The sequence below is a fragment of the Ranitomeya variabilis genome, chromosome 8 (genome assembly GCF_051348905.1).
Source record: "Ranitomeya variabilis isolate aRanVar5 chromosome 8, aRanVar5.hap1, whole genome shotgun sequence".
NCBI lineage: Eukaryota > Metazoa > Chordata > Amphibia > Anura > Dendrobatidae > Ranitomeya > Ranitomeya variabilis.
This window is the reverse complement of record NC_135239.1, coordinates 11039067-11052003: the sequence shown is the minus strand read 5'-3', so window position 1 is coordinate 11052003 and position 12937 is coordinate 11039067. Positions and strand designations below refer to the sequence as shown.

At 44.7% G+C, this 12937-nt stretch overlaps 1 long non-coding RNA gene across 2 annotated transcripts in view; it reads left to right on the top strand.

Annotated features, from left to right (window-relative positions):
* LOC143787658 (uncharacterized) overlaps positions 1 to 10369 on the top strand; it is a 39898-nt gene extending 29529 nt beyond the window's left edge. For both annotated transcript variants that reach the window (XR_013218423.1, XR_013218422.1), the window contains one exon: positions 9873 to 10369. This is a non-coding gene — a long non-coding RNA (uncharacterized LOC143787658). The remainder of the gene's footprint in view (positions 1 to 9872) is intronic.
* The last annotated feature ends 2568 nt before the right edge of the window (positions 10370 to 12937 follow it).

The following is a 12937-nucleotide window of genomic DNA, read 5'->3' as shown; positions in this document are numbered from 1 at the left end:
ATGTGATAGAATCCTGACTAGAAATGAGCGGAAAATTCATAGACGCCAGAATGGCTTGTGTTACTACTGTGGTGATTCTACACATGTTATCTCAGCATGCTCTAAACGTCTTACTAGGGTTGTTAGTCCTGTCGCCATTGGTAATTTGCAACCTAAATTTATTCTATCTGTAACTTTGATTTGCTCACTGTCATCGTATCCTGTCATGGCGTTTGTAGACTCAGGTGCTGCCCTGAGTCTGATGGATCTGTCATTTGCCAAGCGCTGCGGTTTTGTTCTGGAGCCATTAGAAAATCCTATCCCTCTTAGGGGTATTGATGCTACGCCTTTGGCAAAAAATAAACCGCAGTATTGGACACAGGTTACCATGTGCATAACTCCCGAACATCGGGAGGTGATACGTTTTCTTGTTCTGCATAAGATGCATGATTTGGTTGTTTTGGGTTTACCATGGTTACAGACCCATAATCCAGTCTTGGACTGGAAGGCAATGTCGGTGTCAAGTTGGGGCTGCCATGGAATTCATGGAGATTCCCTGCCCTTGTCTATTGCTTCTTCTACGCCTTCGGAAGTTCCGGCGTATTTGTCTGATTATCAGGATGTCTTCAGCGAGTCTAAGTCCAGTGCATTGCCTCCTCATAGGGAATGTGACTGTGCAATAGATTTGATTCCTGGCAGTAAGTTTCCTAAGGGGAGACTGTTTAATCTGTCGGTACCTGAACATACCGCGATGCGTTCATATATCAAGGAGTCTCTTGAGAAGGGGCATATCCGTCCTTCTTCTTCCCCTCTTGGTGCGGGATTCTTTTTTGTGGCCAAAAAGGACGGATCTTTGAGGCCTTGTATTGACTATCGGCTTTTAAACAAGATCACTGTCAAATTTCAGTATCCTTTGCCGCTGTTGTCTGACTTGTTTGCCCGAATTAAAGGTGCCAAGTGGTTTACCAAGATAGACCTTCGTGGTGCGTACAACCTTGTGCGCATTAAGCAAGGCGATGAATGGAAAACCGCATTCAATACGCCCGAAGGTCATTTTGAGTACTTGGTGATGCCATTTGGGCTCTCTAATGCACCTTCAGTTTTTCAGTCCTTCATGCATGACATTTTCCGGAAGTATCTGGATAAATTTTTGATTGTTTATCTGGATGATATTCTGTTTTTTTCTGATGATTGGGACTCGCATGTGGAGCAGGTCAGGATGGTTTTTAAGATTTTGCGTGAAAATTCTTTGTTTGTTAAAGGCTCAAAGTGTCTCTTTGGTGTACAGAGGGTTCCCTTTTTGGGGTTCATTTTTTCCCCTTCTGCTGTAGAGATGGACCCAGTCAAGGTCCGAGCTATTCATGATTGGACTCAACCCTCGTCAGTTAAGAGTCTTCAGAAGTTCTTGGGTTTTGCTAACTTCTACCGTCGTTTTATCGCAAATTTTTCTAGCATTGTTAAACCATTGACGGATATGACCAAGAAAGGCTCTGATGTGGCTAACTGGGCTCCTGCTGCCGTGGAGGCTTTCCAGGAGTTGAAACGCCGGTTTACTTTGGCGCCTGTTTTGTGCCAACCTGACACCTCACTTCCCTTTCAGGTGGAGGTGGATGCTTCGGAGATTGGGGCAGGGGCCGTTTTGTCGCAGAGAGGCCCTGGTTGCTCTACTATGAGACCTTGTGCCTTTTTCTCCAGGAAGTTTTCGCCGGCAGAGCGAAATTATGATGTGGGCAATCGGGAGTTGTTGGCCATGAAGTGGGCATTTGAGGAGTGGCGTCATTGGCTCGAGGGTGCTAAGCATCGTGTGGTGGTCTTGACTGATCACAAAAATCTGATGTATCTCGAGTCTGCTAAACGCCTGAATCCTAGACAGGCCCGCTGGTCATTGTTTTTCTCCCGTTTTGACTTTGTGGTCTCGTATTTACCAGGTTCTAAGAATGTGAAGGCCGATGCTCTGTCTAGGAGCTTTGTGCCTGATGCTCCTGGAGTCGCTGAACCTGTGGGTATTCTTAAGGAAGTAGTTGTCTTGTCAGCTATTTCTCCTGATCTGCGGCGTGTGTTGCAGAGATTTCAGGCTGGTAGGCCTGACTCTTGTCCATCTGACAGATTGTTTGTGCCTGCTAAATGGACCAGCAGAGTCATTTCTGAGGTTCATTCCTCAGTGTTGGCAGGGCACCCGGGAATTTTTGGCACCAGAGATCTGGTGGCCAGGTCCTTTTGGTGGCCTTCCTTGTCAAGGGATGTGCGGTCATTTGTGCAGTCCTGTGGAACTTGTGCTCGAGCTAAGCCTTGCTGTTCTCGTGCCAGCGGGTTGCTCTTGCCCTTGCCTGTCCCGAAGAGACCTTGGACACACATCTCTATGGATTTCATTTCTGATCTTCCGGTGTCTCAGGGCATGTCTGTCATCTGGGTGATATGTGATCGTTTCTCCAAGATGGTCCATTTCGTTCCTTTACCTAAGCTGCCCTCCTCTTCTGATCTGGTTCCTGTGTTCTTCCAGAACGTGGTTTGTTTGCACGGCATTCCTGAGAATATTGTGTCGGACAGAGGATCCCAGTTTGTTTCCAGGTTCTGGCGATCCTTTTGTGGTAGGATGGGCATTGATTTGTCGTTTTCGTCCGCTTTTCATCCCCAGACTAACGGACAAACGGAGCGAACTAATCAGACTCTGGAGGCTTATTTGAGGTGTTTTGTCTCTTCTGATCAGGATGATTGGGTGACCTTCTTGCCGTTGGCTGAATTTGCCCTTAATAATCGGGCTAGTTCCGCCACCTTGGTTTCGCCATTTTTCTGCAACTCTGGTTTCCATCCTCGTTTTTCCTCGGGACATGTGGAGCCTTCTGACTGTCCTGGGGTGGATTCTGTGGTGGATAGGTTGCAGCGGATCTGGAGTCATGTGGTGGACAACTTGAAGTTGTCACAGGAGAAGGCTCAGCGTTTTGCCAACCGCCGCCGCGGTGTGGGTCCCCGACTTCGCGTTGGGGATTTGGTATGGCTGTCTTCTCGATTTGTTCCTATGAAGGTCTCCTCTCCCAAATTTAAGCCTTGCTTCATTGGTCCTTACAAGATATTGGAGATCCTTAATCCTGTATCCTTTCGCCTGGATCTTCCGGTGTCGTTTGCCATTCACAACGTATTTCATAGGTCCTTGTTGCGGCGGTACGTTGTGCCTGTGATCCCTTCTGCGGAGCCTCCTGCTCCGGTGTTGGTTGAGGGCGAGTTGGAGTACGTGGTGGAGAAGATCTTAGATTCTCGTCTCTCCAGGCGGAGGCTTCAGTACCTGGTCAAGTGGAAGGGCTATGGTCAGGAGGATAATTCCTGGGTGGTCGCCTCTGATGTGCATGCGGCCGATTTGGTTCGTGCCTTTCACGCCGCTCATCCTGATCGCCCTGGTGGTCTTGGTGAGGGTTCGGTGACCCCTCACTAAGGGGGGGGTACTGTTGTGAATTTGCTTTTTGGCTCCCTCTAGTGGTTACTAGTGATTTGACTCTGGGTATTTCAGTCATCCCTTGTATGCTCACCTGGGCCATTAGTTCAGGGGTGTTGCTATATAAGCTCCCTGGACCTTCAGTTCAATGCCTGGCAACGTTGTAATCAGAGCTAATCTGTTGTGCTCTTGTCTACTGATCCTGGTTCCTGCTAGATTAAGCTAAGTCTGCTTTCTTGCTTTTTGCTATTTGTTTTTGTTTGCATTTTTGTCCAGCTTGTACATAATCTGTATCCTAACCTTGCTGGAAGCTCTAGGGAGGCTGGAGTTCTCCCCCCGGGCCGCTAGACGGTTCGGGGGTTCTTGAATTTCCAGTGTGGAATTTTGATAGGGTTTTTGTTGACCATATAAGTTATCTTACTACATTCTGCTATTAGTAAGTGGGCCTCTCTTTGCTAAACCTAGTTCATCTCTGTGTTTGTCATTTCCTCTTACCTCACCATTATTATTTGTGGGGGGCTTGTATCCAACTTTTGGGGTCTATTATCTGGAGGCAAGAGAGGTCTTTGTTTTCCTCTTCTAGGGGTAGTTAGTCCTCCGGCTGGCGCGAGAAATCTAGCGACCAACGTAGGCATGTTCCCCGGCTACTTCTAGTGTTGGCGTTAGGAGTAGATATATGGTCAACCCAGTTACCACTGCCCTATGAGCTGGATTTTTGTACTTCGCAGACTTACTTGTTCCTCTGAGACCCTCGCCATTGGGGTCATAACAGTTTGCCAGGCCAGTATTAAATGTTAAATGCATTGCAGAAGCGGGATTATAAGAAAGAAAGTTCTGAGGTTTTTTTTCTCTCTCTCATTTTTTTTTCTTTTCCCCTTTACCTCTGAGTGGCTTGTGTTTGCTGCAGACATGAATGTCCAGACCTTGATTACAGGTGTGGACCAGCTTACTGCTCGTGTGCAGGGCATACAAGATTATGTTATCAGAAATCCTATGTCAGAACCTAAGATACCGATTCCTGAACTGTTTTCCGGAGACCGATTTAAATTTAGAAATTTCAGGAATAATTGTAAATTGTTTTTGTCCCTGAGACCCTGTTCATCTGGAGACTCCGCTCAGCAAGTGAAAATTGTTATTTCTTTTTTACGGGGCGACCCTCAGGATTGGGCCTTCTCGCTGGCGCCAGGAGATCCGGCATTGGCTGACATTGATGCGTTTTTTCTGGCGCTCGGTTTGCTTTATGAGGAACCCAATCTTGAGATTCAGGCAGAAAAAGCCTTGCTGGCTATGTCTCAGGGCCAGGACGAGGCTGAAGTGTATTGCCAAAAATTTCGGAAATGGTCCGTGCTGACCCAGTGGAACGAGTGTGCATTGGCTGCAAATTTCAGAAATGGCCTTTCTGAAGCCATTAAGAATGTGATGGTGGGTTTTCCCATTCCCACAGGTCTGAATGATTCCATGGCCCTGGCAATTCAAATCGACCGGCGGTTGCGGGAGCGCAAAACCGCAAATTCCCTCATGGTGTTGTCTGAACAGGCACCTGATTTAATGCAATGTGATAGAATCCTGACTAGAAATGAGCGGAAAATTCATAGACGCCAGAATGGCTTGTGTTACTACTGTGGTGATTCTACACATGTTATCTCAGCATGCTCTAAACGTCTTACTAGGGTTGTTAGTCCTGTCGCCATTGGTAATTTGCAACCTAAATTTATTCTATCTGTAACTTTGATTTGCTCACTGTCATCGTATCCTGTCATGGCGTTTGTAGACTCAGGTGCTGCCCTGAGTCTGATGGATCTGTCATTTGCCAAGCGCTGCGGTTTTGTTCTGGAGCCATTAGAAAATCCTATCCCTCTTAGGGGTATTGATGCTACGCCTTTGGCAAAAAATAAACCGCAGTATTGGACACAGGTTACCATGTGCATGACTCCCGAACATCGGGAGGTGATACGTTTTCTTGTTCTGCATAAGATGCATGATTTGGTTGTTTTGGGTTTACCATGGTTACAGACCCATAATCCAGTCTTGGACTGGAAGGCAATGTCGGTGTCAAGTTGGGGCTGCCATGGAATTCATGGAGATTCCCTGCCCTTGTCTATTGCTTCTTCTACGCCTTCGGAAGTTCCGGCGTATTTGTCTGATTATCAGGATGTCTTCAGCGAGTCTAAGTCCAGTGCATTGCCTCCTCATAGGGAATGTGACTGTGCAATAGATTTGATTCCTGGCAGTAAGTTTCCTAAGGGGAGACTGTTTAATCTGTCGGTACCTGAACATACCGCGATGCGTTCATATATCAAGGAGTCTCTTGAGAAGGGGCATATCCGTCCTTCTTCTTCCCCTCTTGGTGCGGGATTCTTTTTTGTGGCCAAAAAGGACGGATCTTTGAGGCCTTGTATTGACTATCGGCTTTTAAACAAGATCACTGTCAAATTTCAGTATCCTTTGCCGCTGTTGTCTGACTTGTTTGCCCGAATTAAAGGTGCCAAGTGGTTTACCAAGATAGACCTTCGTGGTGCGTACAACCTTGTGCGCATTAAGCAAGGCGATGAATGGAAAACCGCATTCAATACGCCCGAAGGTCATTTTGAGTACTTGGTGATGCCATTTGGGCTCTCTAATGCACCTTCAGTTTTTCAGTCCTTCATGCATGACATTTTCCGGAAGTATCTGGATAAATTTTTGATTGTTTATCTGGATGATATTCTGTTTTTTTCTGATGATTGGGACTCGCATGTGGAGCAGGTCAGGATGGTTTTTAAGATTTTGCGTGAAAATTCTTTGTTTGTTAAAGGCTCAAAGTGTCTCTTTGGTGTACAGAGGGTTCCCTTTTTGGGGTTCATTTTTTCCCCTTCTGCTGTAGAGATGGACCCAGTCAAGGTCCGAGCTATTCATGATTGGACTCAACCCTCGTCAGTTAAGAGTCTTCAGAAGTTCTTGGGTTTTGCTAACTTCTACCGTCGTTTTATCGCAAATTTTTCTAGCATTGTTAAACCATTGACGGATATGACCAAGAAAGGCTCTGATGTGGCTAACTGGGCTCCTGCTGCCGTGGAGGCTTTCCAGGAGTTGAAACGCCGGTTTACTTTGGCGCCTGTTTTGTGCCAACCTGACACCTCACTTCCCTTTCAGGTGGAGGTGGATGCTTCGGAGATTGGGGCAGGGGCCGTTTTGTCGCAGAGAGGCCCTGGTTGCTCTACTATGAGACCTTGTGCCTTTTTCTCCAGGAAGTTTTCGCCGGCAGAGCGAAATTATGATGTGGGCAATCGGGAGTTGTTGGCCATGAAGTGGGCATTTGAGGAGTGGCGTCATTGGCTCGAGGGTGCTAAGCATCGTGTGGTGGTCTTGACTGATCACAAAAATCTGATGTATCTCGAGTCTGCTAAACGCCTGAATCCTAGACAGGCCCGCTGGTCATTGTTTTTCTCCCGTTTTGACTTTGTGGTCTCGTATTTACCAGGTTCTAAGAATGTGAAGGCCGATGCTCTGTCTAGGAGCTTTGTGCCTGATGCTCCTGGAGTCGCTGAACCTGTGGGTATTCTTAAGGAAGTAGTTGTCTTGTCAGCTATTTCTCCTGATCTGCGGCGTGTGTTGCAGAGATTTCAGGCTGGTAGGCCTGACTCTTGTCCATCTGACAGATTGTTTGTGCCTGCTAAATGGACCAGCAGAGTCATTTCTGAGGTTCATTCCTCAGTGTTGGCAGGGCACCCGGGAATTTTTGGCACCAGAGATCTGGTGGCCAGGTCCTTTTGGTGGCCTTCCTTGTCAAGGGATGTGCGGTCATTTGTGCAGTCCTGTGGAACTTGTGCTCGAGCTAAGCCTTGCTGTTCTCGTGCCAGCGGGTTGCTCTTGCCCTTGCCTGTCCCGAAGAGACCTTGGACACACATCTCTATGGATTTCATTTCTGATCTTCCGGTGTCTCAGGGCATGTCTGTCATCTGGGTGATATGTGATCGTTTCTCCAAGATGGTCCATTTCGTTCCTTTACCTAAGCTGCCCTCCTCTTCTGATCTGGTTCCTGTGTTCTTCCAGAACGTGGTTTGTTTGCACGGCATTCCTGAGAATATTGTGTCGGACAGAGGATCCCAGTTTGTTTCCAGGTTCTGGCGATCCTTTTGTGGTAGGATGGGCATTGATTTGTCGTTTTCGTCCGCTTTTCATCCCCAGACTAACGGACAAACGGAGCGAACTAATCAGACTCTGGAGGCTTATTTGAGGTGTTTTGTCTCTTCTGATCAGGATGATTGGGTGACCTTCTTGCCGTTGGCTGAATTTGCCCTTAATAATCGGGCTAGTTCCGCCACCTTGGTTTCGCCATTTTTCTGCAACTCTGGTTTCCATCCTCGTTTTTCCTCGGGACATGTGGAGCCTTCTGACTGTCCTGGGGTGGATTCTGTGGTGGATAGGTTGCAGCGGATCTGGAGTCATGTGGTGGACAACTTGAAGTTGTCACAGGAGAAGGCTCAGCGTTTTGCCAACCGCCGCCGCGGTGTGGGTCCCCGACTTCGCGTTGGGGATTTGGTATGGCTGTCTTCTCGATTTGTTCCTATGAAGGTCTCCTCTCCCAAATTTAAGCCTCGCTTCATTGGTCCTTACAAGATATTGGAGATCCTTAATCCTGTATCCTTTCGCCTGGATCTTCCGGTGTCGTTTGCCATTCACAACGTATTTCATAGGTCCTTGTTGCGGCGGTACGTTGTGCCTGTGATCCCTTCTGCGGAGCCTCCTGCTCCGGTGTTGGTTGAGGGCGAGTTGGAGTACGTGGTGGAGAAGATCTTAGATTCTCGTCTCTCCAGGCGGAGGCTTCAGTACCTGGTCAAGTGGAAGGGCTATGGTCAGGAGGATAATTCCTGGGTGGTCGCCTCTGATGTGCATGCGGCCGATTTGGTTCGTGCCTTTCACGCCGCTCATCCTGATCGCCCTGGTGGTCTTGGTGAGGGTTCGGTGACCCCTCACTAAGGGGGGGGTACTGTTGTGAATTTGCTTTTTGGCTCCCTCTAGTGGTTACTAGTGATTTGACTCTGGGTATTTCAGTCATCCCTTGTATGCTCACCTGGGCCATTAGTTCAGGGGTGTTGCTATATAAGCTCCCTGGACCTTCAGTTCAATGCCTGGCAACGTTGTAATCAGAGCTAATCTGTTGTGCTCTTGTCTACTGATCCTGGTTCCTGCTAGATTAAGCTAAGTCTGCTTTCTTGCTTTTTGCTATTTGTTTTTGTTTGCATTTTTGTCCAGCTTGTACATAATCTGTATCCTAACCTTGCTGGAAGCTCTAGGGAGGCTGGAGTTCTCCCCCCGGGCCGTTAGACGGTTCGGGGGTTCTTGAATTTCCAGTGTGGAATTTTGATAGGGTTTTTGTTGACCATATAAGTTATCTTACTACATTCTGCTATTAGTAAGTGGGCCTCTCTTTGCTAAACCTAGTTCATCTCTGTGTTTGTCATTTCCTCTTACCTCACCGTTATTATTTGTGGGGGGCTTGTATCCAACTTTTGGGGTCTATTATCTGGAGGCAAGAGAGGTCTTTGTTTTCCTCTTCTAGGGGTAGTTAGTCCTCCGGCTGGCGCGAGAAATCTAGCGACCAACGTAGGCATGTTCCCCGGCTACTTCTAGTGTTGGCGTTAGGAGTAGATATATGGTCAACCCAGTTACCACTGCCCTATGAGCTGGATTTTTGTACTTCGCAGACTTACTTGTTCCTCTGAGACCCTCGCCATTGGGGTCATAACAGTATTGATCCACAGTCTATCTAAATATGTATTTATTTACCACCCAAAAAATCATGAGTGTCTGCATACAAAAATATCAGAACATTTATCGAAACAAATTCTCTGATTGTTTTCAGAAATTGATTAATAGAGAATATTTCTGGATCTTCAAATCTTCACTTACCCCTGAGGGTCTGAATGAAACTATTGAGGACACGCGGTAAGGTTAGGGTTAATGCAGTAAGACACCTTTGTTTTTGGCTCCTGGGTTGATCAAGAGTCGGCTGACGGGATTTATAGCATATAAATATAGCATATTGAATATGAATAACACATCTTTGTGTGTATTACACAGTTTATATATATAGAGAGAGCCTTGATGTTATTGAACACCTAATTATACATGTGGGTTTATATATATTGAATTTGGGGTCCATTGCTACCAGTGCTTTTTTTGGGCGAATTTTCAGCTGCAAATGTGATGAGGTATTATAGGTGACAGCAGTTGAGTGATAACAACTTTCTCCAAAATTCCCATTTAAATCAGAGGTTCATACCGTAATGTAATTACATGTGACGTGAATGTAATTGAATATTGACTTGTGCGTGTGGATAGATAAATCATTGATACAAGTGATTGTTATGGGGATTCATTTTCCTGCAAATTGAGGGAGGAATCTTATAAGTAAATGGCATTATTTGTTTATATATATACATTTTATATCTTTTTTAACCATATTGTATGTAATTGTGTCCAGATTATCGGCCTGTATAAAGGCCATGTGTTTTCTATTGTGTGCATGTGCCTGATGAAGAGGACGGACCATCCTTGAAGCGTGTAGCCAATAGGATTAACTGCAGTTGGCTTGTCGATGTGTTGTTCCTGTGCAGTGCCTGGATGATACCGCATCCTGTTTCTTCATTCTCCACAGCTAACATCTTGCCTGGTCATCGGCAGCACCCTCGACTCTGCTTCATCATCCCTAAGACTCACACACCTTGAGGAGACCCCTCAGGAGACTGCCCCTCCATGATGCTACTTCCTGGTTCTTAGTGAAACCCTACAGGTGAATCTAATCAAGGCCCTGCAGAGCTGGGGTTCAACTCTCTCCTGTGATATTCCTGAGAAAGTCGACCCTTCCTTTACAAGATGATCCCAATTGCTCCATTTTAGGGTGAACATATTTTACTGATGGCTAATACGGCACACAGAAAAATCAATGGACAAGTACTCAGTTACTAAAAGCGCATAAGCAACTCGATTCTATGCAAATTGAATTTGTTACTTTTTAGGAAACTCGCTGAAACTAGCAAAATGTAACAATTTGAGATTTGGTCAAATTACAAAAAAAATTTACACCAAGCAGAAAATTATCAGGCAAAGAAGGCTAACATGACCTCATGTGTGACCACGCGGTCTTCCCCATAATGCCTTGCAGCTATTACATCACATGGTATAGCACATCCATTCAGGAGGGACTATTAGAGCCTGTATAAAAGTCAAGTCAGAGAATGCAGCAGCTATTGTGTGGTGATTCTGAACAGTAAGAGGACGTCACAGCTCTGCAATAAGGATAGGGCGAGAAAACCATAAAACACTGAAGAAACATTATATATAGTGTGTGACAGCTCAGCAGTGAATAGTACGTTACAGAGCCAAATATTTTATGGTCACCTTGACATTACTAACACTGTGTTTGCGATAAAGAGCTTGAAAAGTGTTCAAAACAGACCAAGGAGACCTCAGAGTTTTACAAATATGTCTCCAGGGCAATTGGAGACTTTGACATTTTTTGTGATTCCCAACAAATCTATTCAGTGCAAATCAAACTTCTGGGAAAAAAAAATTGGATGAAGCTGGTAAAATTGAATTTCAAAAGTTTCACTTGTTTCTACCAGAAATATACATTTTTTCCAGATATCAGTAAATTGTGCGGTAAAATGAGTTGGTGTGGTTCAAAATTACAAATCGTCCCACAAAAGAAAGAAAGTCCCCATATGTCTATGTCAATAGAAAAATAAAAAGTCATGGCTCGTAGAAGAACGGGAAGAAAATAGGAAACTGTAAAAACATAAAATTGTCTGAAAGCGTTAAAAACTTGCCACTTTAATTTTGCATGAAAAATTGCCATAAACAGTAGTGATGAGCGAATATACTCGTTACTCGAGATTTCCCCAGCACGCTCGGGGGTCCTCCGAGTATTTTTTAGTGCTCGGAGATTTAGTTTTCTTCGCCGCAGCTGAATGATTTACAGCTACTAGAAAGCTTGATTACATGTGAGGATTCCCTAGCAACCAGGCAACCCCCACATGTACTCAGCCTGGCTAATAGCTGTAAATCATTCAGCTGAGGCGATGAAAACTAAATCTCCGAGCACTAAAAAACACTCGGAGGACACCCGAGTGTGCTCTGGAAATCTCAAGTAACGAGTATATTCACTCATCATCACTAATAAACAGTATAAATATACATAAAAGTTAGACACAGAAAAGCCACTTCCTCTTCTGAGCTTTGGAAATCCAAGTATTGAAGATGTCTGGTCTGTCGTCTTACACATTTACATGGTGTGCAATCTGACATACAGCATAAATCTCTTCTGTCTTCAAAAATAAGCAGACCATTCTTTGTAGTCTAACTTGTTTATTTGTCAACAGACGGTATTATGCAACCAAAATTTATGTGGAAAAATTACAAGAATACAAATAAACATAAAATGACAATAAACTGAAAGCACAACTTCAATAATAGGGCTGAGAACATAATAGAATATAGCTCACCCAAACATTCTATAACAGAAAATAAGACTGGTGGAATACTCCCCAAAACTGTATCCAAACTAAAGAACTGGAGTAGAAAATAAACCAGCAAAAGTTGTAGATAGAACAAATCAAATATTTATGGATACACATAGAAAATACACACTAAAATACAAACATATGCATCCAGGTAAGAATGGAAACATATTGAGGAAGAATACAAATAACATGTATCAGTATTAAGCTTAAATTATCACATAACTCTGATGTTTACAATTAACAGTGAAAACACAGTAAGATGGAGCTTGTACATGTGAGCACATGACCTAGCAACAATCACCGTCTGATTTAAGAACAGTTCTGCATAACTCAACACCACATGATTAGAGATTGTTTCCTCACCAGATATACTTTGTCCAGGATAATGGACTTCAAGTAAGATAATGCAGGGAACACGACACACACACGTCTCTGGAAAACTTTTGTATCAAAAGGACCTGTATAAATCCGGCATGCATTTTGGTCTCCCACAATGCAACCAACTGCTTTACAGAAAACAACATGTTTTACAATTAACCAAACACAGGAGAAACAAGAGTCGGAAAAAATGGTAGAGAAGATACGAAAATATAAGAATATGTTTTATTTAGAATCCATTAATAAAATTATCATATGCAATAATATATATTTGTGCAAAAATGAGTGATAAGTGACTGCATTCAAAGTGCATCTAGTATACCAGGAGCCACTGGGCGGAACTATAAGACATATATTGTTGCGGTACTTGAGGGTTAATTTGCATGTGCACAGTAGCACCTAGTTCCGATGTACAAAAGGCATAAATATCTCAATAGTAAACCATCACTGAACCGGCAACATACCGTGTCATGATTCCCGCAAAGTTCAACATACGTAAAGTGCTTAAACAGTATTAACAAAGGAATTATTTACCCATAAGTGTCTGTAACCGTCCGTCCAGGTCCTGGAAATATACCCCGACGCGCGTTTCGCGTTAATATGTGCCTGCTTCCTCAGGGGGCGTCCCTGAGGAAGCAGTCACATATTA